Consider the following 25,974-nt stretch of genomic DNA (forward strand, 5'->3'; position numbering starts at 1 on the left):
CAGCAGCAGGCGCATTACGGGGTAGGCGAGCGCATCCAGACAGCGTCTCTACGCACATTTCGCGTCCTTTGGCAAGAGTCGTCGCGTGCGTGCGCCGCAACACTACTTAGACGATCGCGTTCGGGCGTCATTTTTAAGCAGTGCAGCGCAGGATTCAGCGTTTGTAGCATTCTCTCGAGAGGATGCCACGGCGCTGGACGGCAGTCCCACTTTCCCTTCAGACGTCTGCCGCGGAAAGCACAAGGAAGCTGCAAACTAGCTGAGCATCGGTGGTTCAGTGGTAGAATGCTCGCCTGCCACGCGGGCGGCCCGGGTTCGATTCCCGGCCGATGCATCATTTTGTTTTTTCCCCGATAGTGGAGCTGCGTGTCCTTCGCACTCGAAGTGCGTGGGCCACGAGAATGAACCGCGGGATTCCGTGTGGAAACAACCAAACACGCAGCGCGCACGTCTTCTCGTTTGGACTCCTGCGTGCTATTGTGCATACTGGCGTCGGCCTATCATCGCAAGTTGCCTGCAGCGCCGGGAATGCACGTGTAGTAACAGAAGAAATGAGCCAGCAAGTGCAGACTCTCTACCACTAGTATTTGCTACTTGCCGAGATTCCAGAAGGTTTGGCCATCACGTGCCTCGGTAGCGCAGTAGGCAGCGCGTAAGTCTCATAATCTTAAGGTCGTGAGTTCGATCCTCACCCGGGGCATTTAATTTACTTCCGTTCACAGCTAAATTGACGGCTCTGGGGTTGCGAAGGAGCAAAACAGCTTGTAGTTTGTTATCCATAAGGCTTCAACAACTCAGCGTGAAAATGCTTACTTCCCGTTATTACTACTTGCAGTTCTTTTGTGAAATTTTCAAGAAAAAATGTACTAGTAATAAAACTGAATTTCGTATGATATAACATGTAAAGTCACACAGTGTATGACCTGCTATATAATGACAGGCTGCAGGTCTTTACTTGCGAAATAAGTAAATAAATATTACTACTCACAGCTTTGCTTTTCCTCCTACCCCTGTAACAACGAGGCCAAAAGCAACGGACTGTGACTTTTGCCATGCGCGCCTCGGCATGGGAGAGCGAAAAGATGCTCGCAAACAGGGAAAGTGCGACACGGAAAGCCAGTGGAGGGGGTGTAAACCCCAAAAATAAGCGTGCGCGTCCGGTGTGGTCTAGTGGCTAGGATACCTGGCTTTCACCCAGGAGGCCCGGGTTCGATTCCCGGTACCGGAATGTAATTTTTTCGGAACAAATCACGACAAGTTTGGACCCTGCGAAATGCTGTTTCACGTCCTCCTCGCGTTATAGCTACTGGTTCATAAACGTGAGCTGAAAACAGTCGAGAGAAACGGGCACGCAATGAAATTACTACGAGCAGCGGAATAAAGGGAGAAGAGACCCTGGTCCACTGTTGGACTGCTACCATAGAAATGTTACCTGTAAATACGCAGAGCCACTCCGTCTAAGCGCTGGAAGACGGAGTGCACCGAGGCCCGTTAGCTCAGTTGGTTAGAGCGTCGTGCTAATAACGCGAAGGTCGTGGGTTCGATCCCCCCACGGGCCACTTCGATTTTACTACTTCAAAAAGGCAACGCCGATTTCCCCGGGTGGTGACAAAGAAATCGTCACATTGTGTGGGAGCTGATAGGGGACCCGAAAGCGACTTGTCGGGACGCGCTAAAACACTTCACAGGTCACAGCACGCTGAACACACAGTTTGTCGTCCGATCACCGCTACTGCGCGACGCTGGGCGTTGTCAGTGCTTGGGCGGGTGACCGCCTGCGAACACAGGGCGCTGCCGACAGTTTCAATTCGTATTTCTCTTTTCTCGTCGGTTTCGGAGCTGCAGCGCTATTCGGTCTAGGGCACTGGCGCCACGTTTTGCCTCTCGGTATGCCAAGTCGCGCCGTGCGGCCACAGTGAAATGAAGGAGCGTGTTGTAAAATTTTCAACAAAGAAAAAAAGAAATGTGCTAGTAATAAAACTGAATTTGTCTGACAGAACATGTAAAATCACACAATGCACGATAACAGGCAGCAGGTCTTTACTTGAGGCATAAGTAATGTTGTGCCCGCCTCGCCATACCTCTCTCAGTCGTTTCGCGTGCTTGTCCTTCTGATATAGGCCGATTGGAGAGCGTCAGCTCTCGCGTCAGCCGAGCAAAGTCGAGACAAGTCGAGACTCAAGCGGAATCGACGCACACAATATAGGGTGGCCTGCAGCCAGTAAGAGGAGGAAAGAAACATTAATTTAATGACGCGTGGCAAAAGTACTCATACGCAGAAGTAAAACGCAGGCTGCGGTGGCCGGGAATCGAACCCGGATCAACTGCTTGGAAGGCAACTATGCTGACCATTACACCACCACCGCACGGTTTTCTTCCGCGCACGCCGCGCTGTGTCTGCTTCCCGCCTGTCGGCGGCGGCTGAAGGTGGTCGCAGCAGCAGGCGCATTACGGGGTAGGCGAGCGCATCCAGACAGCGTCTCTACGCACATTTCGCGTCCTTTGGCAAGAGTCGTCGCGTGCGTGCGCCGCAACACTACTTAGACGATCGCGTTCGGGCGTCATTTTTAAGCAGTGCAGCGCAGGATTCAGCGTTTGTAGCATTCTCTCGAGAGGATGCCACGGCGCTGGACGGCAGTCCCACTTTCCCTTCAGACGTCTGCCGCGGAAAGCACAAGGAAGCTGCAAACTAGCTGAGCATCGGTGGTTCAGTGGTAGAATGCTCGCCTGCCACGCGGGCGGCCCGGGTTCGATTCCCGGCCGATGCATCATTTTGTTTTTTCCCCGATAGTGGAGCTGCGTGTCCTTCGCACTCGAAGTGCGTGGGCCACGAGAATGAACCGCGGGATTCCGTGTGGAAACAACCAAACACGCAGCGCGCACGTCTTCTCGTTTGGACTCCTGCGTGCTATTGTGCATACTGGCGTCGGCCTATCATCGCAAGTTGCCTGCAGCGCCGGGAATGCACGTGTAGTAACAGAAGAAATGAGCCAGCAAGTGCAGACTCTCTACCACTAGTATTTGCTACTTGCCGAGATTCCAGAAGGTTTGGCCATCACGTGCCTCGGTAGCGCAGTAGGCAGCGCGTAAGTCTCATAATCTTAAGGTCGTGAGTTCGATCCTCACCCGGGGCATTTAATTTACTTCCGTTCACAGCTAAATTGACGGCTCTGGGGTTGCGAAGGAGCAAAACAGCTTGTAGTTTGTTATCCATAAGGCTTCAACAACTCAGCGTGAAAATGCTTACTTCCCGTTATTACTACTTGCAGTTCTTTTGTGAAATTTTCAAGAAAAAATGTACTAGTAATAAAACTGAATTTCGTATGATATAACATGTAAAGTCACACAGTGTATGACCTGCTATATAATGACAGGCTGCAGGTCTTTACTTGCGAAATAAGTAAATAAATATTACTACTCACAGCTTTGCTTTTCCTCCTACCCCTGTAACAACGAGGCCAAAAGCAACGGACTGTGACTTTTGCCATGCGCGCCTCGGCATGGGAGAGCGAAAAGATGCTCGCAAACAGGGAAAGTGCGACACGGAAAGCCAGTGGAGGGGGTGTAAACCCCAAAAATAAGCGTGCGCGTCCGGTGTGGTCTAGTGGCTAGGATACCTGGCTTTCACCCAGGAGGCCCGGGTTCGATTCCCGGTACCGGAATGTAATTTTTTCGGAACAAATCACGACAAGTTTGGACCCTGCGAAATGCTGCTTCACGTCCTCCTCGCGTTATAGCTACTGGTTCATAAACGTGAGCTGAAAACAGTCGAGAGAAACGGGCACGCAATGAAATTACTACGAGCAGCGGAATAAAGGGAGAAGAGACCCTGGTCCACTGTTGGACTGCTACCATAGAAATGTTACCTGTAAATACGCAGAGCCACTCCGTCTAAGCGCTGGAAGACGGAGTGCACCGAGGCCCGTTAGCTCAGTTGGTTAGAGCGTCGTGCTAATAACGCGAAGGTCGTGGGTTCGATCCCCCCACGGGCCACTTCGATTTTACTACTTCAAAAAGGCAACGCCGATTTCCCCGGGCAAGTATGGTGACAAAGAAATCGTCACATTGTGTGGGAGCTGATAGGGGACCCGAAAGCGACTTGTCGGGACGCGCTAAAACACTTCACAGGTCACAGCACGCTGAACACACAGTTTGTCGTCCGATCACCGCTACTGCGCGACGCTGGGCGTTGTCAGTGCTTGGGCGGGTGACCGCCTGCGAACACAGGGCGCTGCCGACAGTTTCAATTCGTATTTCTCTTTTCTCGTCGGTTTCGGAGCTGCAGCGCTATTCGGTCTAGGGCACTGGCGCCACGTTTTGCCTCTCGGTATGCCAAGTCGCGCCGTGCGGCCACAGTGAAATGAAGGAGCGTGTTGTAAAATTTTCAACAAAGAAAAAAAGAAATGTGCTAGTAATAAAACTGAATTTGTCTGACAGAACATGTAAAATCACACAATGCACGATAACAGGCAGCAGGTCTTTACTTGAGGCATAAGTAATGTTGTGCCCGCCTCGCCATACCTCTCTCAGTCGTTTCGCGTGCTTGTCCTTCTGATATAGGCCGATTGGAGAGCGTCAGCTCTCGCGTCAGCCGAGCAAAGTCGAGACAAGTCGAGACTCAAGCGGAATCGACGCACACAATATAGGGTGGCCTGCAGCCAGTAAGAGGAGGAAAGAAACATTAATTTAATGACGCGTGGCAAAAGTACTCATACGCAGAAGTAAAACGCAGGCTGCGGTGGCCGGGAATCGAACCCGGATCAACTGCTTGGAAGGCAACTATGCTGACCATTACACCACCACCGCACGGTTTTCTTCCGCGCACGCCGCGCTGTGTCTGCTTCCCGCCTGTCGGCGGCGGCTGAAGGTGGTCGCAGCAGCAGGCGCATTACGGGGTAGGCGAGCGCATCCAGACAGCGTCTCTACGCACATTTCGCGTCCTTTGGCAAGAGTCGTCGCGTGCGTGCGCCGCAACACTACTTAGACGATCGCGTTCGGGCGTCATTTTTAAGCAGTGCAGCGCAGGATTCAGCGTTTGTAGCATTCTCTCGAGAGGATGCCACGGCGCTGGACGGCAGTCCCACTTTCCCTTCAGACGTCTGCCGCGGAAAGCACAAGGAAGCTGCAAACTAGCTGAGCATCGGTGGTTCAGTGGTAGAATGCTCGCCTGCCACGCGGGCGGCCCGGGTTCGATTCCCGGCCGATGCATCATTTTGTTTTTTCCCCGATAGTGGAGCTGCGTGTCCTTCGCACTCGAAGTGCGTGGGCCACGAGAATGAACCGCGGGATTCCGTGTGGAAACAACCAAACACGCAGCGCGCACGTCTTCTCGTTTGGACTCCTGCGTGCTATTGTGCATACTGGCGTCGGCCTATCATCGCAAGTTGCCTGCAGCGCCGGGAATGCACGTGTAGTAACAGAAGAAATGAGCCAGCAAGTGCAGACTCTCTACCACTAGTATTTGCTACTTGCCGAGATTCCAGAAGGTTTGGCCATCACGTGCCTCGGTAGCGCAGTAGGCAGCGCGTAAGTCTCATAATCTTAAGGTCGTGAGTTCGATCCTCACCCGGGGCATTTAATTTACTTCCGTTCACAGCTAAATTGACGGCTCTGGGGTTGCGAAGGAGCAAAACAGCTTGTAGTTTGTTATCCATAAGGCTTCAACAACTCAGCGTGAAAATGCTTACTTCCCGTTATTACTACTTGCAGTTCTTTTGTGAAATTTTCAAGAAAAAATGTACTAGTAATAAAACTGAATTTCGTATGATATAACATGTAAAGTCACACAGTGTATGACCTGCTATATAATGACAGGCTGCAGGTCTTTACTTGCGAAATAAGTAAATAAATATTACTACTCACAGCTTTGCTTTTCCTCCTACCCCTGTAACAACGAGGCCAAAAGCAACGGACTGTGACTTTTGCCATGCGCGCCTCGGCATGGGAGAGCGAAAAGATGCTCGCAAACAGGGAAAGTGCGACACGGAAAGCCAGTGGAGGGGGTGTAAACCCCAAAAATAAGCGTGCGCGTCCGGTGTGGTCTAGTGGCTAGGATACCTGGCTTTCACCCAGGAGGCCCGGGTTCGATTCCCGGTACCGGAATGTAATTTTTTCGGAACAAATCACGACAAGTTTGGACCCTGCGAAATGCTGTTTCACGTCCTCCTCGCGTTATAGCTACTGGTTCATAAACGTGAGCTGAAAACAGTCGAGAGAAACGGGCACGCAATGAAATTACTACGAGCAGCGGAATAAAGGGAGAAGAGACCCTGGTCCACTGTTGGACTGCTACCATAGAAATGTTACCTGTAAATACGCAGAGCCACTCCGTCTAAGCGCTGGAAGACGGAGTGCACCGAGGCCCGTTAGCTCAGTTGGTTAGAGCGTCGTGCTAATAACGCGAAGGTCGTGGGTTCGATCCCCCCACGGGCCACTTCGATTTTACTACTTCAAAAAGGCAACGCCGATTTCCCCGGGCAAGTATGGTGACAAAGAAATCGTCACATTGTGTGGGAGCTGATAGGGGACCCGAAAGCGACTTGTCGGGACGCGCTAAAACACTTCACAGGTCACAGCACGCTGAACACACAGTTTGTCGTCCGATCACCGCTACTGCGCGACGCTGGGCGTTGTCAGTGCTTGGGCGGGTGACCGCCTGCGAACACAGGGCGCTGCCGACAGTTTCAATTCGTATTTCTCTTTTCTCGTCGGTTTCGGAGCTGCAGCGCTATTCGGTCTAGGGCACTGGCGCCACGTTTTGCCTCTCGGTATGCCAAGTCGCGCCGTGCGGCCACAGTGAAATGAAGGAGCGTGTTGTAAACAACAAAGAAAAAAAGAAATGTGCTAGTAATAAAACTGAATTTGTCTGACAGAACATGTAAAATCACACAATGCACGATAACAGGCAGCAGGTCTTTACTTGAGGCATAAGTAATGTTGTGCCCGCCTCGCCATACCTCTCTCAGTCGTTTCGCGTGCTTGTCCTTCTGATATAGGCCGATTGGAGAGCGTCAGCTCTCGCGTCAGCCGAGCAAAGTCGAGACAAGTCGAGACTCAAGCGGAATCGACGCACACAATATAGGGTGGCCTGCAGCCAGTAAGAGGAGGAAAGAAACATTAATTTAATGACGCGTGGCAAAAGTACTCATACGCAGAAGTAAAACGCAGGCTGCGGTGGCCGGGAATCGAACCCGGATCAACTGCTTGGAAGGCAACTATGCTGACCATTACACCACCACCGCACGGTTTTCTTCCGCGCACGCCGCGCTGTGTCTGCTTCCCGCCTGTCGGCGGCGGCTGAAGGTGGTCGCAGCAGCAGGCGCATTACGGGGTAGGCGAGCGCATCCAGACAGCGTCTCTACGCACATTTCGCGTCCTTTGGCAAGAGTCGTCGCGTGCGTGCGCCGCAACACTACTTAGACGATCGCGTTCGGGCGTCATTTTTAAGCAGTGCAGCGCAGGATTCAGCGTTTGTAGCATTCTCTCGAGAGGATGCCACGGCGCTGGACGGCAGTCCCACTTTCCCTTCAGACGTCTGCCGCGGAAAGCACAAGGAAGCTGCAAACTAGCTGAGCATCGGTGGTTCAGTGGTAGAATGCTCGCCTGCCACGCGGGCGGCCCGGGTTCGATTCCCGGCCGATGCATCATTTTGTTTTTTCCCCGATAGTGGAGCTGCGTGTCCTTCGCACTCGAAGTGCGTGGGCCACGAGAATGAACCGCGGGATTCCGTGTGGAAACAACCAAACACGCAGCGCGCACGTCTTCTCGTTTGGACTCCTGCGTGCTATTGTGCATACTGGCGTCGGCCTATCATCGCAAGTTGCCTGCAGCGCCGGGAATGCACGTGTAGTAACAGAAGAAATGAGCCAGCAAGTGCAGACTCTCTACCACTAGTATTTGCTACTTGCCGAGATTCCAGAAGGTTTGGCCATCGCGTGCCTCGGTAGCGCAGTAGGCAGCGCGTAAGTCTCATAATCTTAAGGTCGTGAGTTCGATCCTCACCCGGGGCATTTAATTTACTTCCGTTCACAGCTAAATTGACGGCTCTGGGGTTGCGAAGGAGCAAAACAGCTTGTAGTTTGTTATCCATAAGGCTTCAACAACTCAGCGTGAAAATGCTTACTTCCCGTTATTACTACTTGCAGTTCTTTTGTGAAATTTTCAAGAAAAAATGTACTAGTAATAAAACTGAATTTCGTATGATATAACATGTAAAGTCACACAGTGTATGACCTGCTATATAATGACAGGCTGCAGGTCTTTACTTGCGAAATAAGTAAATAAATATTACTACTCACAGCTTTGCTTTTCCTCCTACCCCTGTAACAACGAGGCCAAAAGCAACGGACTGTGACTTTTGCCATGCGCGCCTCGGCATGGGAGAGCGAAAAGATGCTCGCAAACAGGGAAAGTGCGACACGGAAAGCCAGTGGAGGGGGTGTAAACCCCAAAAATAAGCGTGCGCGTCCGGTGTGGTCTAGTGGCTAGGATACCTGGCTTTCACCCAGGAGGCCCGGGTTCGATTCCCGGTACCGGAATGTAATTTTTTCGGAACAAATCACGACAAGTTTGGACCCTGCGAAATGCTGTTTCACGTCCTCCTCGCGTTATAGCTACTGGTTCATAAACGTGAGCTGAAAACAGTCGAGAGAAACGGGCACGCAATGAAATTACTACGAGCAGCGGAATAAAGGGAGAAGAGACCCTGGTCCACTGTTGGACTGCTACCATAGAAATGTTACCTGTAAATACGCAGAGCCACTCCGTCTAAGCGCTGGAAGACGGAGTGCACCGAGGCCCGTTAGCTCAGTTGGTTAGAGCGTCGTGCTAATAACGCGAAGGTCGTGGGTTCGATCCCCCCACGGGCCACTTCGATTTTACTACTTCAAAAAGGCAACGCCGATTTCCCCGGGCAAGTATGGTGACAAAGAAATCGTCACATTGTGTGGGAGCTGATAGGGGACCCGAAAGCGACTTGTCGGGACGCGCTAAAACACTTCACAGGTCACAGCACGCTGAACACACAGTTTGTCGTCCGATCACCGCTACTGCGCGACGCTGGGCGTTGTCAGTGCTTGGGCGGGTGACCGCCTGCGAACACAGGGCGCTGCCGACAGTTTCAATTCGTATTTCTCTTTTCTCGTCGGTTTCGGAGCTGCAGCGCTATTCGGTCTAGGGCACTGGCGCCACGTTTTGCCTCTCGGTATGCCAAGTCGCGCCGTGCGGCCACAGTGAAATGAAGGAGCGTGTTGTAAAATTTTCAACAAAGAAAAAAAGAAATGTGCTAGTAATAAAACTGAATTTGTCTGACAGAACATGTAAAATCACACAATGCACGATAACAGGCAGCAGGTCTTTACTTGAGGCATAAGTAATGTTGTGCCCGCCTCGCCATACCTCTCTCAGTCGTTTCGCGTGCTTGTCCTTCTGATATAGGCCGATTGGAGAGCGTCAGCTCTCGCGTCAGCCGAGCAAAGTCGAGACAAGTCGAGACTCAAGCGGAATCGACGCACACAATATAGGGTGGCCTGCAGCCAGTAAGAGGAGGAAAGAAACATTAATTTAATGACGCGTGGCAAAAGTACTCATACGCAGAAGTAAAACGCAGGCTGCGGTGGCCGGGAATCGAACCCGGATCAACTGCTTGGAAGGCAACTATGCTGACCATTACACCACCACCGCACGGTTTTCTTCCGCGCACGCCGCGCTGTGTCTGCTTCCCGCCTGTCGGCGGCGGCTGAAGGTGGTCGCAGCAGCAGGCGCATTACGGGGTAGGCGAGCGCATCCAGACAGCGTCTCTACGCACATTTCGCGTCCTTTGGCAAGAGTCGTCGCGTGCGTGCGCCGCAACACTACTTAGACGATCGCGTTCGGGCGTCATTTTTAAGCAGTGCAGCGCAGGATTCAGCGTTTGTAGCATTCTCTCGAGAGGATGCCACGGCGCTGGACGGCAGTCCCACTTTCCCTTCAGACGTCTGCCGCGGAGAGCACAAGGAAGCTGCAAACTAGCTGAGCATCGGTGGTTCAGTGGTAGAATGCTCGCCTGCCACGCGGGCGGCCCGGGTTCGATTCCCGGCCGATGCATCATTTTGTTTTTTCCCCGATAGTGGAGCTGCGTGTCCTTCGCACTCGAAGTGCGTGGGCCACGAGAATGAACCGCGGGATTCCGTGTGGAAACAACCAAACACGCAGCGCGCACGTCTTCTCGTTTGGACTCCTGCGTGCTATTGTGCATACTGGCGTCGGCCTATCATCGCAAGTTGCCTGCAGCGCCGGGAATGCACGTGTAGTAACAGAAGAAATGAGCCAGCAAGTGCAGACTCTCTACCACTAGTATTTGCTACTTGCCGAGATTCCAGAAGGTATGGCCATCACGTGCCTCGGTAGCGCAGTAGGCAGCGCGTAAGTCTCATAATCTTAAAGTCGTGAGTTCGATCCTCACCCGGGGCATTTAATTTACTTCCGTTCACAGCTAAATTGACGGCTCTGGGGTTGCGAAGGAGCAAAACAGCTTGCAGTTTGTTATCCATAAGGCTTCAACAACTCAGCGTGAAAATGCTTACTTCCCGTTATTACTACTTGCAGTTCTTTTGTGAAATTTTCAAGAAAAAATGTACTAGTAATAAAACTGAATTTCGTATGATATAACATGTAAAGTCACACAGTGTATGACCTGCTATATAATGACAGGCTGCAGGTCTTTACTTGCGAAATAAGTAAATAAATATTACTACTCACAGCTTTGCTTTTCCTCCTACCCCTGTAACAACGAGGCCAAAAGCAACGGACTGTGACTTTTGCCATGCGCGCCTCGGCATGGGAGAGCGAAAAGATGCTCGCAAACAGGGAAAGTGCGACACGGAAAGCCAGTGGAGGGGGTGTATACCCCAAAAATAAGCGTGCGCGTCCGGTGTGGTCTAGTGGCTAGGATACCTGGCTTTCACCCAGGAGGCCTGGGTTCGATTCCCGGTACCGGAATGTAATTTTTTCGGAACAAATCACGACAAGTTTGGACCCTGCGAAATGCTGTTTCACGTCCTCCTCGCGTTATAGCTAATGGTTCATAAACGTGAGCTGAAAACAGTCGAGAGAAACGGGCACGCAATGAAATTACTACGAGCAGCGGAATAAAGGGAGAAGAGACCCTGGTCCACTGTTGGACTGCTACCATAGAAATGTTACCTGTAAATACGCAGAGCCACTCCGTCTAAGCGCTGGAAGACGGAGTGCACCGAGGCCCGTTAGCTCAGTTGGTTAGAGCGTCGTGCTAATAACGCGAAGGTCGTGGGTTCGATCCCCCCACGGGCCACTTCGATTTTACTACTTCAAAAAGGCAACGCCGATTTCCCCGGCAAGTATGGTGACAAAGAAATCGTCACATTGTGTGGGAGCTGATAGGGGACCCGAAAGCGACTTGTCGGGACGCGCTAAAACACTTCACAGGTCACAGCACGCTGAACACACAGTTTGTCGTCCGATCACCGCTACTGCGCGACGCTGGGCGTTGTCAGTGCTTGGGCGGGTGACCGCCTGCGAACACAGGGCGCTGCCGACAGTTTCAATTCGTATTTCTCTTTTCTCGTCGGTTTCGGAGCTGCAGCGCTATTCGGTCTAGGGCACTGGCGCCACGTTTTGCCTCTCGGTATGCCAAGTCGCGCCGTGCGGCCACAGTGAAATGAAGGAGCGTGTTGTAAAATTTTCAACAAAGAAAAAAAGAAATGTGCTAGTAATAAAACTGAATTTGTCTGACAGAACATGTAAAATCACACAATGCACGATAACAGGCAGCAGGTCTTTACTTGAGGCATAAGTAATGTCGTGCCCGCCTCGCCATACCTCTCTCAGTCGTTTCGCGTGCTTGTCCTTCTGATATAGGCCGATTGGAGAGCGTCAGCTCTCGCGTCAGCCGAGCAAAGTCGAGACAAGTCGAGACTCAAGCGGAATCGACGCACACAATATAGGGTGGCCTGCAGCCAGTAAGAGGAGGAAAGAAACATTAATTTAATGACGCGTGGCAAAAGTACTCATACGCAGAAGTAAAACGCAGGCTGCGGTGGCCGGGAATCGAACCCGGATCAACTGCTTGGAAGGCAACTATGCTGACCATTACACCACCACCGCACGGTTTTCTTCCGCGCACGCCGCGCTGTGTCTGCTTCCCGCCTGTCGGCGGCGGCTGAAGGTGGTCGCAGCAGCAGGCGCATTACGGGGTAGGCGAGCGCATCCAGACAGCGTCTCTACGCACATTTCGCGTCCTTTGGCAAGAGTCGTCGCGTGCGTGCGCCGCAACACTACTTAGACGATCGCGTTCGGGCGTCATTTTTAAGCAGTGCAGCGCAGGATTCAGCGTTTGTAGCATTCTCTCGAGAGGATGCCACGGCGCTGGACGGCAGTCCCACTTTCCCTTCAGACGTCTGCCGCGGAGAGCACAAGGAAGCTGCAAACTAGCTGAGCATCGGTGGTTCAGTGGTAGAATGCTCGCCTGCCACGCGGGCGGCCCGGGTTCGATTCCCGGCCGATGCATCATTTTGTTTTTTCCCCGATAGTGGAGCTGCGTGTCCTTCGCACTCGAAGTGCGTGGGCCACGAGAATGAACCGCGGGATTCCGTGTGGAAACAACCAAACACGCAGCGCGCACGTCTTCTCGTTTGGACTCCTGCGTGCTATTGTGCATACTGGCGTCGGCCTATCATCGCAAGTTGCCTGCAGCGCCGGGAATGCACGTGTAGTAACAGAAGAAATGAGCCAGCAAGTGCAGACTCTCTACCACTAGTATTTGCTACTTGCCGAGATTCCAGAAGGTTTGGCCATCACGTGCCTCGGTAGCGCAGTAGGCAGCGCGTAAGTCTCATAATCTTAAAGTCGTGAGTTCGATCCTCACCCGGGGCATTTAATTTACTTCCGTTCACAGCTAAATTGACGGCTCTGGGGTTGCGAAGGAGCAAAACAGCTTGCAGTTTGTTATCCATAAGGCTTCAACAACTCAGCGTGAAAATGCTTACTTCCCGTTATTACTACTTGCAGTTCTTTTGTGAAATTTTCAAGAAAAAATGTACTAGTAATAAAACTGAATTTCGTATGATATAACATGTAAAGTCACACAGTGTATGACCTGCTATATAATGACAGGCTGCAGGTCTTTACTTGCGAAATAAGTAAATAAATATTACTACTCACAGCTTTGCTTTTCCTCCTACCCCTGTAACAACGAGGCCAAAAGCAACGGACTGTGACTTTTGCCATGCGCGCCTCGGCATGGGAGAGCGAAAAGATGCTCGCAAACAGGGAAAGTGCGACACGGAAAGCCAGTGGAGGGGGTGTATACCCCAAAAATAAGCGTGCGCGTCCGGTGTGGTCTAGTGGCTAGGATACCTGGCTTTCACCCAGGAGGCCTGGGTTCGATTCCCGGTACCGGAATGTAATTTTTTCGGAACAAATCACGACAAGTTTGGACCCTGCGAAATGCTGTTTCACGTCCTCCTCGCGTTATAGCTAATGGTTCATAAACGTGAGCTGAAAACAGTCGAGAGAAACGGGCACGCAATGAAATTACTACGAGCAGCGGAATAAAGGGAGAAGAGACCCTGGTCCACTGTTGGACTGCTACCATAGAAATGTTACCTGTAAATACGCAGAGCCACTCCGTCTAAGCGCTGGAAGACGGAGTGCACCGAGGCCCGTTAGCTCAGTTGGTTAGAGCGTCGTGCTAATAACGCGAAGGTCGTGGGTTCGATCCCCCCACGGGCCACTTCGATTTTACTACTTCAAAAAGGCAACGCCGATTTCCCCGGCAAGTATGGTGACAAAGAAATCGTCACATTGTGTGGGAGCTGATAGGGGACCCGAAAGCGACTTGTCGGGACGTGCTAAAACACTTCACAGGTCACAGCACGCTGAACACACAGTTTGTCGTCCGATCACCGCTACTGCGCGACGCTGGGCGTTGTCAGTGCTTGGGCGGGTGACCGCCTGCGAACACAGGGCGCTGCCGACAGTTTCAATTCGTATTTCTCTTTTCTCGTCGGTTTCGGAGCTGCAGCGCTATTCGGTCTAGGGCACTGGCGCCACGTTTTGCCTCTCGGTATGCCAAGTCGCGCCGTGCGGCCACAGTGAAATGAAGGAGCGTGTTGTAAAATTTTCAACAAAGAAAAAAAGAAATGTGCTAGTAATAAAACTGAATTTGTCTGACAGAACATGTAAAATCACACAATGCACGATAACAGGCAGCAGGTCTTTACTTGAGGCATAAGTAATGTCGTGCCCGCCTCGCCATACCTCTCTCAGTCGTTTCGCGTGCTTGTCCTTCTGATATAGGCCGATTGGAGAGCGTCAGCTCTCGCGTCAGCCGAGCAAAGTCGAGACAAGTCGAGACTCAAGCGGAATCGACGCACACAATATAGGGTGGCCTGCAGCCAGTAAGAGGAGGAAAGAAACATTAATTTAATGACGCGTGGCAAAAGTACTCATACGCAGAAGTAAAACGCAGGCTGCGGTGGCCGGGAATCGAACCCGGATCAACTGCTTGGAAGGCAACTATGCTGACCATTACACCACCACCGCACGGTTTTCTTCCGCGCACGCCGCGCTGTGTCTGCTTCCCGCCTGTCGGCGGCGGCTGAAGGTGGTCGCAGCAGCAGGCGCATTACGGGGTAGGCGAGCGCATCCAGACAGCGTCTCTACGCACATTTCGCGTCCTTTGGCAAGAGTCGTCGCGTGCGTGCGCCGCAACACTACTTAGACGATCGCGTTCGGGCGTCATTTTTAAGCAGTGCAGCGCAGGATTCAGCGTTTGTAGCATTCTCTCGAGAGGATGCCACGGCGCTGGACGGCAGTCCCACTTTCCCTTCAGACGTCTGCCGCGGAGAGCACAAGGAAGCTGCAAACTAGCTGAGCATCGGTGGTTCAGTGGTAGAATGCTCGCCTGCCACGCGGGCGGCCCGGGTTCGATTCCCGGCCGATGCATCATTTTGTTTTTTCCCCGATAGTGGAGCTGCGTGTCCTTCGCACTCGAAGTGCGTGGGCCACGAGAATGAACCGCGGGATTCCGTGTGGAAACAACCAAACACGCAGCGCGCACGTCTTCTCGTTTGGACTCCTGCGTGCTATTGTGCATACTGGCGTCGGCCTATCATCGCAAGTTGCCTGCAGCGCCGGGAATGCACGTGTAGTAACAGAAGAAATGAGCCAGCAAGTGCAGACTCTCTACCACTAGTATTTGCTACTTGCCGAGATTCCAGAAGGTTTGGCCATCACGTGCCTCGGTAGCGCAGTAGGCAGCGCGTAAGTCTCATAATCTTAAAGTCGTGAGTTCGATCCTCACCCGGGGCATTTAATTTACTTCCGTTCACAGCTAAATTGACGGCTCTGGGGTTGCGAAGGAGCAAAACAGCTTGCAGTTTGTTATCCATAAGGCTTCAACAACTCAGCGTGAAAATGCTTACTTCCCGTTATTACTACTTGCAGTTCTTTTGTGAAATTTTCAAGAAAAAATGTACTAGTAATAAAACTGAATTTCGTATGATATAACATGTAAAGTCACACAGTGTATGACCTGCTATATAATGACAGGCTGCAGGTCTTTACTTGCGAAATAAGTAAATAAATATTACTACTCACAGCTTTGCTTTTCCTCCTACCCCTGTAACAACGAGGCCAAAAGCAACGGACTGTGACTTTTGCCATGCGCGCCTCGGCATGGGAGAGCGAAAAGATGCTCGCAAACAGGGAAAGTGCGACACGGAAAGCCAGTGGAGGGGGTGTATACCCCAAAAATAAGCGTGCGCGTCCGGTGTGGTCTAGTGGCTAGGATACCTGGCTTTCACCCAGGAGGCCTGGGTTCGATTCCCGGTACCGGAATGTAATTTTTTCGGAACAAATCACGACAAGTTTGGACCCTGCGAAATGCTGTTTCACGTCCTCCTCGCGTTATAGCTAATGGTTCATAAACGTGAGCTGAAAACAGTCGAGAGAAACGGGCACGCAATGAAATTACTACGAGCAGCGGAATAAAGGGAGAAGAGACCCTGGTCCACTGTTGGACTGCTACCATAGAAATGTTACCTGTAAATACGCAGAGCCACTCCGTCTAAGCGCTGGAAGACGGAGTGCACCGAGGCCCGTTAGCTCAGTTGGTTAGAGCGTCGTGCTAATAACGCGAAGGTCGTGGGTTCGATCCCCCCACGGGCCACTTCGATTTTACTACTTCAAAAAGGCAACGCCGATTTCCCCGGCAAGTATGGTGACAAAGAAATCGTCACATTGTGTGGGAGCTGATAGGGGACCCGAAAGCGACTTGTCGGGACGTGCTAAAACACTTCACAGGTCACAGCACGCTGAACACACAGTTTGTCGTCCGATCACCGCTACTGCGCGACGCTGGGCGTTGTCAGTGCTTGGGCGGGTGACCGCCTGCGAACACAGGGCGCTGCCGACAGTTTCAATTCGTATTTCTCTTTTCTCGTCGGTTTCGGAGCTGCAGCGCTATTCGGTCTAGGGCACTGGCGCCACGTTTTGCCTCTCGGTATGCCAAGTCGCGCCGTGCGGCCACAGTGAAATGAAGGAGCGTGTTGTAAAATTTTCAACAAAGAAAAAAAGAAATGTGCTAGTAATAAAACTGAATTTGTCTGACAGAACATGTAAAATCACACAATGCACGATAACAGGCAGCAGGTCTTTACTTGAGGCATAAGTAATGTTGTGCCCGCCTCGCCATACCTCTCTCAGTCGTTTCGCGTGCTTGTCCTTCTGATATAGGCCGATTGGAGAGCGTCAGCTCTCGCGTCAGCCGAGCAAAGTCGAGACAAGTCGAGACTCAAGCGGAATCGACGCACACAATATAGGGTGGCCTGCAGCCAGTAAGAGGAGGAAAGAAACATTAATTTAATGACGCGTGGCAAAAGTACTCATACGCAGAAGTAAAACGCAGGCTGCGGTGGCCGGGAATCGAACCCGGATCAACTGCTTGGAAGGCAACTATGCTGACCATTACACCACCACCGCACGGTTTTCTTCCGCGCACGCCGCGCTGTGTCTGCTTCCCGCCTGTCGGCGGCGGCTGAAGGTGGTCGCAGCAGCAGGCGCATTACGGGGTAGGCGAGCGCATCCAGACAGCGTCTCTACGCACATTTCGCGTCCTTTGGCAAGAGTCGTCGCGTGCGTGCGCCGCAACACTACTTAGACGATCGCGTTCGGGCGTCATTTTTAAGCAGTGCAGCGCAGGATTCAGCGTTTGTAGCATTCTCTCGAGAGGATGCCACGGCGCTGGACGGCAGTCCCACTTTCCCTTCAGACGTCTGCCGCGGAAAGCACAAGGAAGCTGCAAACTAGCTGAGCATCGGTGGTTCAGTGGTAGAATGCTCGCCTGCCACGCGGGCGGCCCGGGTTCGATTCCCGGCCGATGCATCATTTTGTTTTTTCCCCGATAGTGGAGCTGCGTGTCCTTCGCACTCGAAGTGCGTGGGCCACGAGAATGAACCGCGGGATTCCGTGTGGAAACAACCAAACACGCAGCGCGCACGTCTTCTCGTTTGGACTCCTGCGTGCTATTGTGCATACTGGCGTCGGCCTATCATCGCAAGTTGCCTGCAGCGCCAGGAATGCACGTGTAGTAACAGAAGAAATGAGCCAGCAAGTGCAGACTCTCTACCACTAGTATTTGCTACTTGCCGAGATTCCAGAAGGTTTGGCCATCACGTGCCTCGGTAGCGCAGTAGGCAGCGCGTAAGTCTCATAATCTTAAGGTCGTGAGTTCGATCCTCACCCGGGGCATTTAATTTACTTCCGTTCACAGCTAAATTGACGGCTCTGGGGTTGCGAAGGAGCAAAACAGCTTGTAGTTTGTTATCCATAAGGCTTCAACAACTCAGCGTGAAAATGCTTACTTCCCGTTATTACTACTTGCAGTTCTTTTGTGAAATTTTCAAGAAAAAATGTACTAGTAATAAAACTGAATTTCGTATGATATAACATGTAAAGTCACACAGTGTATGACCTGCTATATAATGACAGGCTGCAGGTCTTTACTTGCGAAATAAGTAAATAAATATTACTACTCACAGCTTTGCTTTTCCTCCTACCCCTGTAACAACGAGGCCAAAAGCAACGGACTGTGACTTTTGCCATGCGCGCCTCGGCATGGGAGAGCGAAAAGATGCTCGCAAACAGGGAAAGTGCGACACGGAAAGCCAGTGGAGGGGGTGTATACCCCAAAAATAAGCGTGCGCGTCCGGTGTGGTCTAGTGGCTAGGATACCTGGCTTTCACCCAGGAGGCCTGGGTTCGATTCCCGGTACCGGAATGTAATTTTTTCGGAACAAATCACGACAAGTTTGGACCCTGCGAAATGCTGTTTCACGTCCTCCTCGCGTTATAGCTAATGGTTCATAAACGTGAGCTGAAAACAGTCGAGAGAAACGGGCACGCAATGAAATTACTACGAGCAGCGGAATAAAGGGAGAAGAGACCCTGGTCCACTGTTGGACTGCTACCATAGAAATGTTACCTGTAAATACGCAGAGCCACTCCGTCTAAGCGCTGGAAGACGGAGTGCACCGAGGCCCGTTAGCTCAGTTGGTTAGAGCGTCGTGCTAATAACGCGAAGGTCGTGGGTTCGATCCCCCCACGGGCCACTTCGATTTTACTACTTCAAAAAGGCAACGCCGATTTCCCCGGGCAAGTATGGTGACAAAGAAATCGTCACATTGTGTGGGAGCTGATAGGGGACCCGAAAGCGACTTGTCGGGACGCGCTAAAACACTTCACAGGTCACAGCACGCTGAACACACAGTTTGTCGTCCGATCACCGCTACTGCGCGACGCTGGGCGTTGTCAGTGCTTGGGCGGGTGACCGCCTGCGAACACAGGGCGCTGCCGACAGTTTCAATTCGTATTTCTCTTTTCTCGTCGGTTTCGGAGCTGCAGCGCTATTCGGTCTAGGGCACTGGCGCCACGTTTTGCCTCTCGGTATGCCAAGTCGCGCCGTGCGGCCACAGTGAAATGAAGGAGCGTGTTGTAAAATTTTCAACAAAGAAAAAAAGAAATGTGCTAGTAATAAAACTGAATTTGTCTGACAGAACATGTAAAATCACACAATGCACGATAACAGGCAGCAGGTCTTTACTTGAGGCATAAGTAATGTTGTGCCCGCCTCGCCATACCTCTCTCAGTCGTTTCGCGTGCTTGTTCTTCTGATATAGGCCGATTGGAGAGCGTCAGCTCTCGCGTCAGCCGAGCAAAGTCGAGACAAGTCGAGACTCAAGCGGAATCGACGCACACAATATAGGGTGGCCTGCAGCCAGTAAGAGGAGGAAAGAAACATTAATTTAATGACGCGTGGCAAAAGTACTCATACGCAGAAGTAAAACGCAGGCTGCGGTGGCCGGGAATCGAACCCGGATCAACTGCTTGGAAGGCAACTATGCTGACCATTACACCACCACCGCACGGTTTTCTTCCGCGCACGCCGCGCTGTGCTGCTTCCCGCCTGTCGGCGGCGGCTGAAGGTGGTCGCAGCAGCAGGCGCATTACGGGGTAGGCGAGCGCATCCAGACAGCGTCTCTACGCACATTTCGCGTCCTTTGGCAAGAGTCGTCGCGTGCGTGCGCCGCAACACTACTTAGACGATCGCGTTCGGGCGTCATTTTTAAATCTGTCTCGCGTGTGTTCAGCGTTTGTAGCATTCTCTCGAGAGGATGCCACGGCGCTGGACGGCAGTCCCACTTTCCCTTCAGACGTCTGCCGCGGAAAGCACAAGGAAGCTGCAAACTAGCTGAGCATCGGTGGTTCAGTGGTAGAATGCTCGCCTGCCACGCGGGCGGCCCGGGTTCGATTCCCGGCCGATGCATCATTTTGTTTTTTCCCCGATAGTGGAGCTGCGTGTCCTTCGCACTCGAAGTGCGTGGGCCACGAGAATGAACCGCGGGATTCCGTGTGGAAACAACCAAACACGCAGCGCGCACGTCTTCTCGTTTGGACTCCTGCGTGCTATTGTGCATACTGGCGTCGGCCTATCATCGCAAGTTGCCTGCAGCGCCAGGAATGCACGTGTAGTAACAGAAGAAATGAGCCAGCAAGTGCAGACTCTCTACCACTAGTATTTGCTACTTGCCGAGATTCCAGAAGGTTTGGCCATCACGTGCCTCGGTAGCGCAGTAGGCAGCGCGTAAGTCTCATAATCTTAAGGTCGTGAGTTCGATCCTCACCCGGGGCATTTAATTTACTTCCGTTCACAGCTAAATTGACGGCTCTGGGGTTGCGAAGGAGCAAAACAGCTTGTAGTTTGTTATCCATAAGGCTTCAACAACTCAGCGTGAAAATGCTTACTTCCCGTTATTACTACTTGCAGTTCTTTTGTGAAATTTTCAAGAAAAAATGTACTAGTAATAAAACTGAATTTCGTATGATATAACATGTAAAGTCACACAGTGTATGACCTGCTATATAATGACAGGCTGCAGGTCTTTACTTGCGAAATAAGTAAATAAATATTACTACTCACAGCTTTGCTTTTCCTCCTACCCCTGTAACAACGAGGCCAAAAGCAACGGACTGTGACTTTTGCCATGCGCGCCTCGGCATGGGAGAGCGAAAAGATGCTCGCAAACAGGGAAAGTGCGACACGGAAAGCCAGTGGAGGGGGTGTATACCCCAAAAATAAGCGTGCGCGTCCGGTGTGGTCTAGTGGCTAGGATACCTGGCTTTCACCCAGGAGGCCTGGGTTCGATTCCCGGTACCGGAATGTAATTTTTTCGGAACAAATCACGACAAGTTTGGACCCTGCGAAATGCTGTTTCACGTCCTCCTCGCGTTATAGCTAATGGTTCATAAACGTGAGCTGAAAACAGTCGAGAGAAACGGGCACGCAATGAAATTACTACGAGCAGCGGAATAAAGGGAGAAGAGACCCTGGTCCACTGTTGGACTGCTACCATAGAAATGTTACCTGTAAATACGCAGAGCCACTCCGTCTAAGCGCTGGAAGACGGAGTGCACCGAGGCCCGTTAGCTCAGTTGGTTAGAGCGTCGTGCTAATAACGCGAAGGTCGTGGGTTCGATCCCCCCACGGGCCACTTCGATTTTACTACTTCAAAAAGGCAACGCCGATTTCCCCGGGCAAGTATGGTGACAAAGAAATCGTCACATTGTGTGGGAGCTGATAGGGGACCCGAAAGCGACTTGTCGGGACGCGCTAAAACACTTCACAGGTCACAGCACGCTGAACACACAGTTTGTCGTCCGATCACCGCTACTGCGCGACGCTGGGCGTTGTCAGTGCTTGGGCGGGTGACCGCCTGCGAACACAGGGCGCTGCCGACAGTTTCAATTCGTATTTCTCTTTTCTCGTCGGTTTCGGAGCTGCAGCGCTATTCGGTCTAGGGCACTGGCGCCACGTTTTGCCTCTCGGTATGCCAAGTCGCGCCGTGCGGCCACAGTGAAATGAAGGAGCGTGTTGTAAAATTTTCAACAAAGAAAAAAAGAAATGTGCTAGTAATAAAACTGAATTTGTCTGACAGAACATGTAAAATCACACAATGCACGATAACAGGCAGCAGGTCTTTACTTGAGGCATAAGTAATGTTGTGCCCGCCTCGCCATACCTCTCTCAGTCGTTTCGCGTGCTTGTCCTTCTGATATAGGCCGATTGGAGAGCGTCAGCTCTCGCGTCAGCCGAGCAAAGTCGAGACAAGTCGAGACTCAAGCGGAATCGACGCACACAATATAGGGTGGCCTGCAGCCAGTAAGAGGAGGAAAGAAACATTAATTTAATGACGCGTGGCAAAAGTACTCATACGCAGAAGTAAAACGCAGGCTGCGGTGGCCGGGAATCGAACCCGGATCAACTGCTTGGAAGGCAACTATGCTGACCATTACACCACCACCGCACGGTTTTCTTCCGCGCACGCCGCGCTGTGCTGCTTCCCGCCTGTCGGCGACGGCTGAAGGTGGTCGCAGCAGCAGGCGCATTACGGGGTAGGCGAGCGCATCCAGACAGCGTCTCTACGCACATTTCGCGTCCTTTGGCAAGAGTCGTCGCGTGCGTGCGCCGCAACACTACTTAGACGATCGCGTTCGGGCGTCATTTTTAAGCAGTGCAGCGCAGGATTCAGCGTTTGTAGCATTCTCTCGAGAGGATGCCACGGCGCTGGACGGCAGTCCCACTTTCCCTTCAGACGTCTGCCGCGGAGAGCACAAGGAAGCTGCAAACTAGCTGAGCATCGGTGGTTCAGTGGTAGAATGCTCGCCTGCCACGCGGGCGGCCCGGGTTCGATTCCCGGCCGATGCATCATTTTGTTTTTTCCCCGATAGTGGAGCTGCGTGTCCTTCGCACTCGAAGTGCGTGGGCCACGAGAATGAACCGCGGGATTCCGTGTGGAAACAACCAAACACGCAGCGCGCACGTCTTCTCGTTTGGACTCCTGCGTGCTATTGTGCATACTGGCGTCGGCCTATCATCGCAAGTTGCCTGCAGCGCCGGGAATGCACGTGTAGTAACAGAAGAAATGAGCCAGCAAGTGCAGACTCTCTACCACTAGTATTTGCTACTTGCCGAGATTCCAGAAGGTTTGGCCATCACGTGCCTCGGTAGCGCAGTAGGCAGCGCGTAAGTCTCATAATCTTAAGGTCGTGAGTTCGATCCTCACCCGGGGCATTTCATTTACTTCCGTTCACAGCTAAATTGACGGCTCTGGGGTTGCGAAGGAGCAAAACAGCTTGCAGTTTGTTATCCATAAGGCTTCAACAACTCAGCGTGAAAATGCTTACTTCCCGTTATTACTACTTGCAGTTCTTTTGTGAAATTTTCAAGAAAAAATGTACTAGTAATAAAACTGAATTTCGTATGATATAACATGTAAAGTCACACAGTGTATGACCTGCTATATAATGACAGGCTGCAGGTCTTTACTTGCGAAATAAGTAAATAAATATTACTACTCACAGCTTTGCTTTTCCTCCTACCCCTGTAACAACGAGGCCAAAAGCAACGGACTGTGACTTTTGCCATGCGCGCCTCGGCATGGGAGAGCGAAAAGATGCTCGCAAACAGGGAAAGTGCGACACGGAAAGCCAGTGGAGGGGGTGTATACCCCAAAAATAAGCGTGCGCGTCCGGTGTGGTCTAGTGGCTAGGATACCTGGCTTTCACCCAGGAGGCCTGGGTTCGATTCCCGGTACCGGAATGTAATTTTTTCGGAACAAATCACGACAAGTTTGGACCCTGCGAAATGCTGTTTCACGTCCTCCTCGCGTTATAGCTAATGGTTCATAAACGTGAGCTGAAAACAGTCGAGAGAAACGGGCACGCAATGAAATTACTACGAGCAGCGGAATAAAGGGAGAAGAGACCCTGGTCCACTGTTGGACTGCTACCATAGAAATGTTACCTGTAAATACGCAGAGCCACTCCGTCTAAGCGCTGGAAGACGGAGTGCACCGAGGCCCGTTAGCTCAGTTGGTTAGAGCGTCGTGCTAATAACGCGAAGGTCGTGGGTTCGATCCCCCCACGGGCCACTTCGATTTTACTACTTCAAAAAGGCAACGCCGATTTCCCCGGGCAAGTATGGTGACAAAGAAATCGTCACATTGTGTGGGAGCTGATAGGGGACCCGAAAGCGACTTGTCGGGACGCGCTAAAACACTTCACAGGTCACAGCACGCTGAACACACAGTTTGTCGTCCGATCACCGCTACTGCGCGACGCTGGGCGTTGTCAGTGCTTGGGCGGGTGACCGCCTGCGAACACAGGGCGCTGCCGACAGTTTCAATTCGTATTTCTCTTTTCTCGTCGGTTTCGGAGCTGCAGCGCTATTCGGTCTAGGGCACTGGCGCCACGTTTTGCCTCTCGGTATGCCAAGTCGCGCCGTGCGGCCACAGTGAAATGAAGGAGCGTGTTGTAAAATTTTCAACAAAGAAAAAAAGAAATGTGCTAGTAATAAAACTGAATTTGTCTGACAGAACATGTAAAATCACACAATGCACGATAACAGGCAGCAGGTCTTTACTTGAGGCATAAGTAATGTTGTGCCCGCCTCGCCATACCTCTCTCAGTCGTTTCGCGTGCTTGTCCTTCTGATATAGGCCGATTGGAGAGCGTCAGCTCTCGCGTCAGCCGAGCAAAGTCGAGACAAGTCGAGACTCAAGCGGAATCGACGCACACAATATAGGGTGGCCTGCAGCCAGTAAGAGGAGGAAAGAAACATTAATTTAATGACGCGTGGCAAAAGTACTCATACGCAGAAGTAAAACGCAGGCTGCGGTGGCCGGGAATCGAACCCGGATCAACTGCTTGGAAGGCAACTATGCTGACCATTACACCACCACCGCACGGTTTTCTTCCGCGCACGCCGCGCTGTGCTGCTTCCCGCCTGTCGGCGACGGCTGAAGGTGGTCGCAGCAGCAGGCGCATTACGGGGTAGGCGAGCGCATCCAGACAGCGTCTCTACGCACATTTCGCGTCCTTTGGCAAGAGTCGTCGCGTGCGTGCGCCGCAACACTACTTAGACGATCGCGTTCGGGCGTCATTTTTAAGCAGTGCAGCGCAGGATTCAGCGTTTGTAGCATTCTCTCGAGAGGATGCCACGGCGCTGGACGGCAGTCCCACTTTCCCTTCAGACGTCTGCCGCGGAGAGCACAAGGAAGCTGCAAACTAGCTGAGCATCGGTGGTTCAGTGGTAGAATGCTCGCCTGCCACGCGGGCGGCCCGGGTTCGATTCCCGGCCGATGCATCATTTTGTTTTTTCCCCGATAGTGGAGCTGCGTGTCCTTCGCACTCGAAGTGCGTGGGCCACGAGAATGAACCGCGGGATTCCGTGTGGAAACAACCAAACACGCAGCGCGCACGTCTTCTCGTTTGGACTCCTGCGTGCTATTGTGCATACTGGCGTCGGCCTATCATCGCAAGTTGCCTGCAGCGCCGGGAATGCACGTGTAGTAACAGAAGAAATGAGCCAGCAAGTGCAGACTCTCTACCACTAGTATTTGCTACTTGCCGAGATTCCAGAAGGTTTGGCCATCACGTGCCTCGGTAGCGCAGTAGGCAGCGCGTAAGTCTCATAATCTTAAGGTCGTGAGTTCGATCCTCACCCGGGGCATTTCATTTACTTCCGTTCACAGCTAAATTGACGGCTCTGGGGTTGCGAAGGAGCAAAACAGCTTGCAGTTTGTTATCCATAAGGCTTCAACAACTCAGCGTGAAAATGCTTACTTCCCGTTATTACTACTTGCAGTTCTTTTGTGAAATTTTCAAGAAAAAATGTACTAGTAATAAAACTGAATTTCGTATGATATAACATGTAAAGTCACACAGTGTATGACCTGCTATATAATGACAGGCTGCAGGTCTTTACTTGCGAAATAAGTAAATAAATATTACTACTCACAGCTTTGCTTTTCCTCCTACCCCTGTAACAACGAGGCCAAAAGCAACGGACTGTGACTTTTGCCATGCGCGCCTCGGCATGGGAGAGCGAAAAGATGCTCGCAAACAGGGAAAGTGCGACACGGAAAGCCAGTGGAGGGGGTGTATACCCCAAAAATAAGCGTGCGCGTCCGGTGTGGTCTAGTGGCTAGGATACCTGGCTTTCACCCAGGAGGCCTGGGTTCGATTCCCGGTACCGGAATGTAATTTTTTCGGAACAAAGCACGACAAGTTTGGACCCTGCGAAATGCTGTTTCACGTCCTCCTCGCGTTATAGCTAATGGTTCATAAACGTGAGCTGAAAACAGTCGAGAGAAACGGGCACGCAATGAAATTACTACGAGCAGCGGAATAAAGGGAGAAGAGACCCTGGTCCACTGTTGGACTGCTACCATAGAAATGTTACCTGTAAATACGCAGAGCCACTCCGTCTAAGCGCTGGAAGACGGAGTGCACCGAGGCCCGTTAGCTCAGTTGGTTAGAGCGTCGTGCTAATAACGCGAAGGTCGTGGGTTCGATCCCCCCACGGGCCACTTCGATTTTACTACTTCAAAAAGGCAACGCC

At 51.9% G+C, this 25,974-nt stretch overlaps 54 non-coding genes across 54 annotated transcripts; 44 read left to right on the forward strand and 10 right to left on the reverse strand.

The window, feature by feature from the left end:
* The first annotated feature begins 263 nt into the window (after nucleotides 1–263).
* On the forward strand, nucleotides 264–334 carry Trnag-gcc (transfer RNA glycine (anticodon GCC)). Its single transcript has one exon. It is a non-coding gene; the product is annotated as a tRNA-Gly (tRNA).
* A 293-nt stretch (nucleotides 335–627) lies between these two features.
* On the forward strand, nucleotides 628–700 carry Trnam-cau (transfer RNA methionine (anticodon CAU)). The gene has a single exon. It is a non-coding gene; the product is annotated as a tRNA-Met (tRNA).
* A 456-nt stretch (nucleotides 701–1,156) lies between these two features.
* On the forward strand, nucleotides 1,157–1,228 carry Trnae-uuc (transfer RNA glutamic acid (anticodon UUC)). Its single transcript has one exon. It is a non-coding gene; the product is annotated as a tRNA-Glu (tRNA).
* Nucleotides 1,229–1,485: 257 nt separating this feature from the next.
* On the forward strand, nucleotides 1,486–1,559 carry Trnai-aau (transfer RNA isoleucine (anticodon AAU)). The gene has a single exon. It is a non-coding gene; the product is annotated as a tRNA-Ile (tRNA).
* A 735-nt stretch (nucleotides 1,560–2,294) lies between these two features.
* Nucleotides 2,295–2,366, reverse strand: Trnag-ucc (transfer RNA glycine (anticodon UCC)). The gene has a single exon. It is a non-coding gene; the product is annotated as a tRNA-Gly (tRNA).
* Nucleotides 2,367–2,697: 331 nt separating this feature from the next.
* Nucleotides 2,698–2,768, forward strand: Trnag-gcc (transfer RNA glycine (anticodon GCC)). Its single transcript has one exon. It is a non-coding gene; the product is annotated as a tRNA-Gly (tRNA).
* Nucleotides 2,769–3,061: 293 nt separating this feature from the next.
* Nucleotides 3,062–3,134, forward strand: Trnam-cau (transfer RNA methionine (anticodon CAU)). The gene has a single exon. It is a non-coding gene; the product is annotated as a tRNA-Met (tRNA).
* A 456-nt stretch (nucleotides 3,135–3,590) lies between these two features.
* On the forward strand, nucleotides 3,591–3,662 carry Trnae-uuc (transfer RNA glutamic acid (anticodon UUC)). Its single transcript has one exon. It is a non-coding gene; the product is annotated as a tRNA-Glu (tRNA).
* A 257-nt stretch (nucleotides 3,663–3,919) lies between these two features.
* On the forward strand, nucleotides 3,920–3,993 carry Trnai-aau (transfer RNA isoleucine (anticodon AAU)). The gene has a single exon. It is a non-coding gene; the product is annotated as a tRNA-Ile (tRNA).
* A 741-nt stretch (nucleotides 3,994–4,734) lies between these two features.
* Nucleotides 4,735–4,806, reverse strand: Trnag-ucc (transfer RNA glycine (anticodon UCC)). Its single transcript has one exon. It is a non-coding gene; the product is annotated as a tRNA-Gly (tRNA).
* Nucleotides 4,807–5,137: 331 nt separating this feature from the next.
* Trnag-gcc (transfer RNA glycine (anticodon GCC)) lies at nucleotides 5,138–5,208 on the forward strand. The gene has a single exon. It is a non-coding gene; the product is annotated as a tRNA-Gly (tRNA).
* Nucleotides 5,209–5,501: 293 nt separating this feature from the next.
* On the forward strand, nucleotides 5,502–5,574 carry Trnam-cau (transfer RNA methionine (anticodon CAU)). Its single transcript has one exon. It is a non-coding gene; the product is annotated as a tRNA-Met (tRNA).
* Nucleotides 5,575–6,030: 456 nt separating this feature from the next.
* On the forward strand, nucleotides 6,031–6,102 carry Trnae-uuc (transfer RNA glutamic acid (anticodon UUC)). Its single transcript has one exon. It is a non-coding gene; the product is annotated as a tRNA-Glu (tRNA).
* A 257-nt stretch (nucleotides 6,103–6,359) lies between these two features.
* Trnai-aau (transfer RNA isoleucine (anticodon AAU)) lies at nucleotides 6,360–6,433 on the forward strand. The gene has a single exon. It is a non-coding gene; the product is annotated as a tRNA-Ile (tRNA).
* A 736-nt stretch (nucleotides 6,434–7,169) lies between these two features.
* Nucleotides 7,170–7,241, reverse strand: Trnag-ucc (transfer RNA glycine (anticodon UCC)). The gene has a single exon. It is a non-coding gene; the product is annotated as a tRNA-Gly (tRNA).
* Nucleotides 7,242–7,572: 331 nt separating this feature from the next.
* On the forward strand, nucleotides 7,573–7,643 carry Trnag-gcc (transfer RNA glycine (anticodon GCC)). Its single transcript has one exon. It is a non-coding gene; the product is annotated as a tRNA-Gly (tRNA).
* Nucleotides 7,644–7,936: 293 nt separating this feature from the next.
* Nucleotides 7,937–8,009, forward strand: Trnam-cau (transfer RNA methionine (anticodon CAU)). The gene has a single exon. It is a non-coding gene; the product is annotated as a tRNA-Met (tRNA).
* A 456-nt stretch (nucleotides 8,010–8,465) lies between these two features.
* On the forward strand, nucleotides 8,466–8,537 carry Trnae-uuc (transfer RNA glutamic acid (anticodon UUC)). Its single transcript has one exon. It is a non-coding gene; the product is annotated as a tRNA-Glu (tRNA).
* A 257-nt stretch (nucleotides 8,538–8,794) lies between these two features.
* Trnai-aau (transfer RNA isoleucine (anticodon AAU)) lies at nucleotides 8,795–8,868 on the forward strand. Its single transcript has one exon. It is a non-coding gene; the product is annotated as a tRNA-Ile (tRNA).
* Nucleotides 8,869–9,609: 741 nt separating this feature from the next.
* Nucleotides 9,610–9,681, reverse strand: Trnag-ucc (transfer RNA glycine (anticodon UCC)). Its single transcript has one exon. It is a non-coding gene; the product is annotated as a tRNA-Gly (tRNA).
* Nucleotides 9,682–10,012: 331 nt separating this feature from the next.
* Trnag-gcc (transfer RNA glycine (anticodon GCC)) lies at nucleotides 10,013–10,083 on the forward strand. The gene has a single exon. It is a non-coding gene; the product is annotated as a tRNA-Gly (tRNA).
* A 293-nt stretch (nucleotides 10,084–10,376) lies between these two features.
* On the forward strand, nucleotides 10,377–10,449 carry Trnam-cau (transfer RNA methionine (anticodon CAU)). The gene has a single exon. It is a non-coding gene; the product is annotated as a tRNA-Met (tRNA).
* A 456-nt stretch (nucleotides 10,450–10,905) lies between these two features.
* On the forward strand, nucleotides 10,906–10,977 carry Trnae-uuc (transfer RNA glutamic acid (anticodon UUC)). Its single transcript has one exon. It is a non-coding gene; the product is annotated as a tRNA-Glu (tRNA).
* Nucleotides 10,978–11,234: 257 nt separating this feature from the next.
* Nucleotides 11,235–11,308, forward strand: Trnai-aau (transfer RNA isoleucine (anticodon AAU)). The gene has a single exon. It is a non-coding gene; the product is annotated as a tRNA-Ile (tRNA).
* Nucleotides 11,309–12,048: 740 nt separating this feature from the next.
* Trnag-ucc (transfer RNA glycine (anticodon UCC)) lies at nucleotides 12,049–12,120 on the reverse strand. The gene has a single exon. It is a non-coding gene; the product is annotated as a tRNA-Gly (tRNA).
* Nucleotides 12,121–12,451: 331 nt separating this feature from the next.
* Trnag-gcc (transfer RNA glycine (anticodon GCC)) lies at nucleotides 12,452–12,522 on the forward strand. Its single transcript has one exon. It is a non-coding gene; the product is annotated as a tRNA-Gly (tRNA).
* Nucleotides 12,523–12,815: 293 nt separating this feature from the next.
* Nucleotides 12,816–12,888, forward strand: Trnam-cau (transfer RNA methionine (anticodon CAU)). The gene has a single exon. It is a non-coding gene; the product is annotated as a tRNA-Met (tRNA).
* A 456-nt stretch (nucleotides 12,889–13,344) lies between these two features.
* Nucleotides 13,345–13,416, forward strand: Trnae-uuc (transfer RNA glutamic acid (anticodon UUC)). Its single transcript has one exon. It is a non-coding gene; the product is annotated as a tRNA-Glu (tRNA).
* A 257-nt stretch (nucleotides 13,417–13,673) lies between these two features.
* Trnai-aau (transfer RNA isoleucine (anticodon AAU)) lies at nucleotides 13,674–13,747 on the forward strand. Its single transcript has one exon. It is a non-coding gene; the product is annotated as a tRNA-Ile (tRNA).
* Nucleotides 13,748–14,487: 740 nt separating this feature from the next.
* Trnag-ucc (transfer RNA glycine (anticodon UCC)) lies at nucleotides 14,488–14,559 on the reverse strand. Its single transcript has one exon. It is a non-coding gene; the product is annotated as a tRNA-Gly (tRNA).
* A 331-nt stretch (nucleotides 14,560–14,890) lies between these two features.
* Trnag-gcc (transfer RNA glycine (anticodon GCC)) lies at nucleotides 14,891–14,961 on the forward strand. Its single transcript has one exon. It is a non-coding gene; the product is annotated as a tRNA-Gly (tRNA).
* A 293-nt stretch (nucleotides 14,962–15,254) lies between these two features.
* Nucleotides 15,255–15,327, forward strand: Trnam-cau (transfer RNA methionine (anticodon CAU)). Its single transcript has one exon. It is a non-coding gene; the product is annotated as a tRNA-Met (tRNA).
* A 456-nt stretch (nucleotides 15,328–15,783) lies between these two features.
* On the forward strand, nucleotides 15,784–15,855 carry Trnae-uuc (transfer RNA glutamic acid (anticodon UUC)). The gene has a single exon. It is a non-coding gene; the product is annotated as a tRNA-Glu (tRNA).
* Nucleotides 15,856–16,112: 257 nt separating this feature from the next.
* Nucleotides 16,113–16,186, forward strand: Trnai-aau (transfer RNA isoleucine (anticodon AAU)). Its single transcript has one exon. It is a non-coding gene; the product is annotated as a tRNA-Ile (tRNA).
* Nucleotides 16,187–16,926: 740 nt separating this feature from the next.
* On the reverse strand, nucleotides 16,927–16,998 carry Trnag-ucc (transfer RNA glycine (anticodon UCC)). Its single transcript has one exon. It is a non-coding gene; the product is annotated as a tRNA-Gly (tRNA).
* A 331-nt stretch (nucleotides 16,999–17,329) lies between these two features.
* Trnag-gcc (transfer RNA glycine (anticodon GCC)) lies at nucleotides 17,330–17,400 on the forward strand. The gene has a single exon. It is a non-coding gene; the product is annotated as a tRNA-Gly (tRNA).
* A 293-nt stretch (nucleotides 17,401–17,693) lies between these two features.
* Nucleotides 17,694–17,766, forward strand: Trnam-cau (transfer RNA methionine (anticodon CAU)). Its single transcript has one exon. It is a non-coding gene; the product is annotated as a tRNA-Met (tRNA).
* A 456-nt stretch (nucleotides 17,767–18,222) lies between these two features.
* On the forward strand, nucleotides 18,223–18,294 carry Trnae-uuc (transfer RNA glutamic acid (anticodon UUC)). Its single transcript has one exon. It is a non-coding gene; the product is annotated as a tRNA-Glu (tRNA).
* Nucleotides 18,295–18,551: 257 nt separating this feature from the next.
* On the forward strand, nucleotides 18,552–18,625 carry Trnai-aau (transfer RNA isoleucine (anticodon AAU)). Its single transcript has one exon. It is a non-coding gene; the product is annotated as a tRNA-Ile (tRNA).
* Nucleotides 18,626–19,366: 741 nt separating this feature from the next.
* Trnag-ucc (transfer RNA glycine (anticodon UCC)) lies at nucleotides 19,367–19,438 on the reverse strand. Its single transcript has one exon. It is a non-coding gene; the product is annotated as a tRNA-Gly (tRNA).
* A 330-nt stretch (nucleotides 19,439–19,768) lies between these two features.
* On the forward strand, nucleotides 19,769–19,839 carry Trnag-gcc (transfer RNA glycine (anticodon GCC)). Its single transcript has one exon. It is a non-coding gene; the product is annotated as a tRNA-Gly (tRNA).
* Nucleotides 19,840–20,132: 293 nt separating this feature from the next.
* Trnam-cau (transfer RNA methionine (anticodon CAU)) lies at nucleotides 20,133–20,205 on the forward strand. The gene has a single exon. It is a non-coding gene; the product is annotated as a tRNA-Met (tRNA).
* Nucleotides 20,206–20,661: 456 nt separating this feature from the next.
* Trnae-uuc (transfer RNA glutamic acid (anticodon UUC)) lies at nucleotides 20,662–20,733 on the forward strand. Its single transcript has one exon. It is a non-coding gene; the product is annotated as a tRNA-Glu (tRNA).
* Nucleotides 20,734–20,990: 257 nt separating this feature from the next.
* Nucleotides 20,991–21,064, forward strand: Trnai-aau (transfer RNA isoleucine (anticodon AAU)). Its single transcript has one exon. It is a non-coding gene; the product is annotated as a tRNA-Ile (tRNA).
* A 741-nt stretch (nucleotides 21,065–21,805) lies between these two features.
* Nucleotides 21,806–21,877, reverse strand: Trnag-ucc (transfer RNA glycine (anticodon UCC)). Its single transcript has one exon. It is a non-coding gene; the product is annotated as a tRNA-Gly (tRNA).
* A 330-nt stretch (nucleotides 21,878–22,207) lies between these two features.
* Trnag-gcc (transfer RNA glycine (anticodon GCC)) lies at nucleotides 22,208–22,278 on the forward strand. The gene has a single exon. It is a non-coding gene; the product is annotated as a tRNA-Gly (tRNA).
* Nucleotides 22,279–22,571: 293 nt separating this feature from the next.
* Nucleotides 22,572–22,644, forward strand: Trnam-cau (transfer RNA methionine (anticodon CAU)). The gene has a single exon. It is a non-coding gene; the product is annotated as a tRNA-Met (tRNA).
* A 456-nt stretch (nucleotides 22,645–23,100) lies between these two features.
* On the forward strand, nucleotides 23,101–23,172 carry Trnae-uuc (transfer RNA glutamic acid (anticodon UUC)). The gene has a single exon. It is a non-coding gene; the product is annotated as a tRNA-Glu (tRNA).
* Nucleotides 23,173–23,429: 257 nt separating this feature from the next.
* On the forward strand, nucleotides 23,430–23,503 carry Trnai-aau (transfer RNA isoleucine (anticodon AAU)). Its single transcript has one exon. It is a non-coding gene; the product is annotated as a tRNA-Ile (tRNA).
* Nucleotides 23,504–24,244: 741 nt separating this feature from the next.
* Trnag-ucc (transfer RNA glycine (anticodon UCC)) lies at nucleotides 24,245–24,316 on the reverse strand. Its single transcript has one exon. It is a non-coding gene; the product is annotated as a tRNA-Gly (tRNA).
* Nucleotides 24,317–24,646: 330 nt separating this feature from the next.
* On the forward strand, nucleotides 24,647–24,717 carry Trnag-gcc (transfer RNA glycine (anticodon GCC)). Its single transcript has one exon. It is a non-coding gene; the product is annotated as a tRNA-Gly (tRNA).
* A 293-nt stretch (nucleotides 24,718–25,010) lies between these two features.
* Trnam-cau (transfer RNA methionine (anticodon CAU)) lies at nucleotides 25,011–25,083 on the forward strand. Its single transcript has one exon. It is a non-coding gene; the product is annotated as a tRNA-Met (tRNA).
* Nucleotides 25,084–25,539: 456 nt separating this feature from the next.
* Nucleotides 25,540–25,611, forward strand: Trnae-uuc (transfer RNA glutamic acid (anticodon UUC)). The gene has a single exon. It is a non-coding gene; the product is annotated as a tRNA-Glu (tRNA).
* A 257-nt stretch (nucleotides 25,612–25,868) lies between these two features.
* On the forward strand, nucleotides 25,869–25,942 carry Trnai-aau (transfer RNA isoleucine (anticodon AAU)). Its single transcript has one exon. It is a non-coding gene; the product is annotated as a tRNA-Ile (tRNA).
* The last annotated feature ends 32 nt before the right edge of the window (nucleotides 25,943–25,974 follow it).

This window comes from Schistocerca gregaria, chromosome 2 (genome assembly GCF_023897955.1).
Source record: "Schistocerca gregaria isolate iqSchGreg1 chromosome 2, iqSchGreg1.2, whole genome shotgun sequence".
Taxonomy (NCBI): domain Eukaryota; kingdom Metazoa; phylum Arthropoda; class Insecta; order Orthoptera; family Acrididae; genus Schistocerca; species Schistocerca gregaria.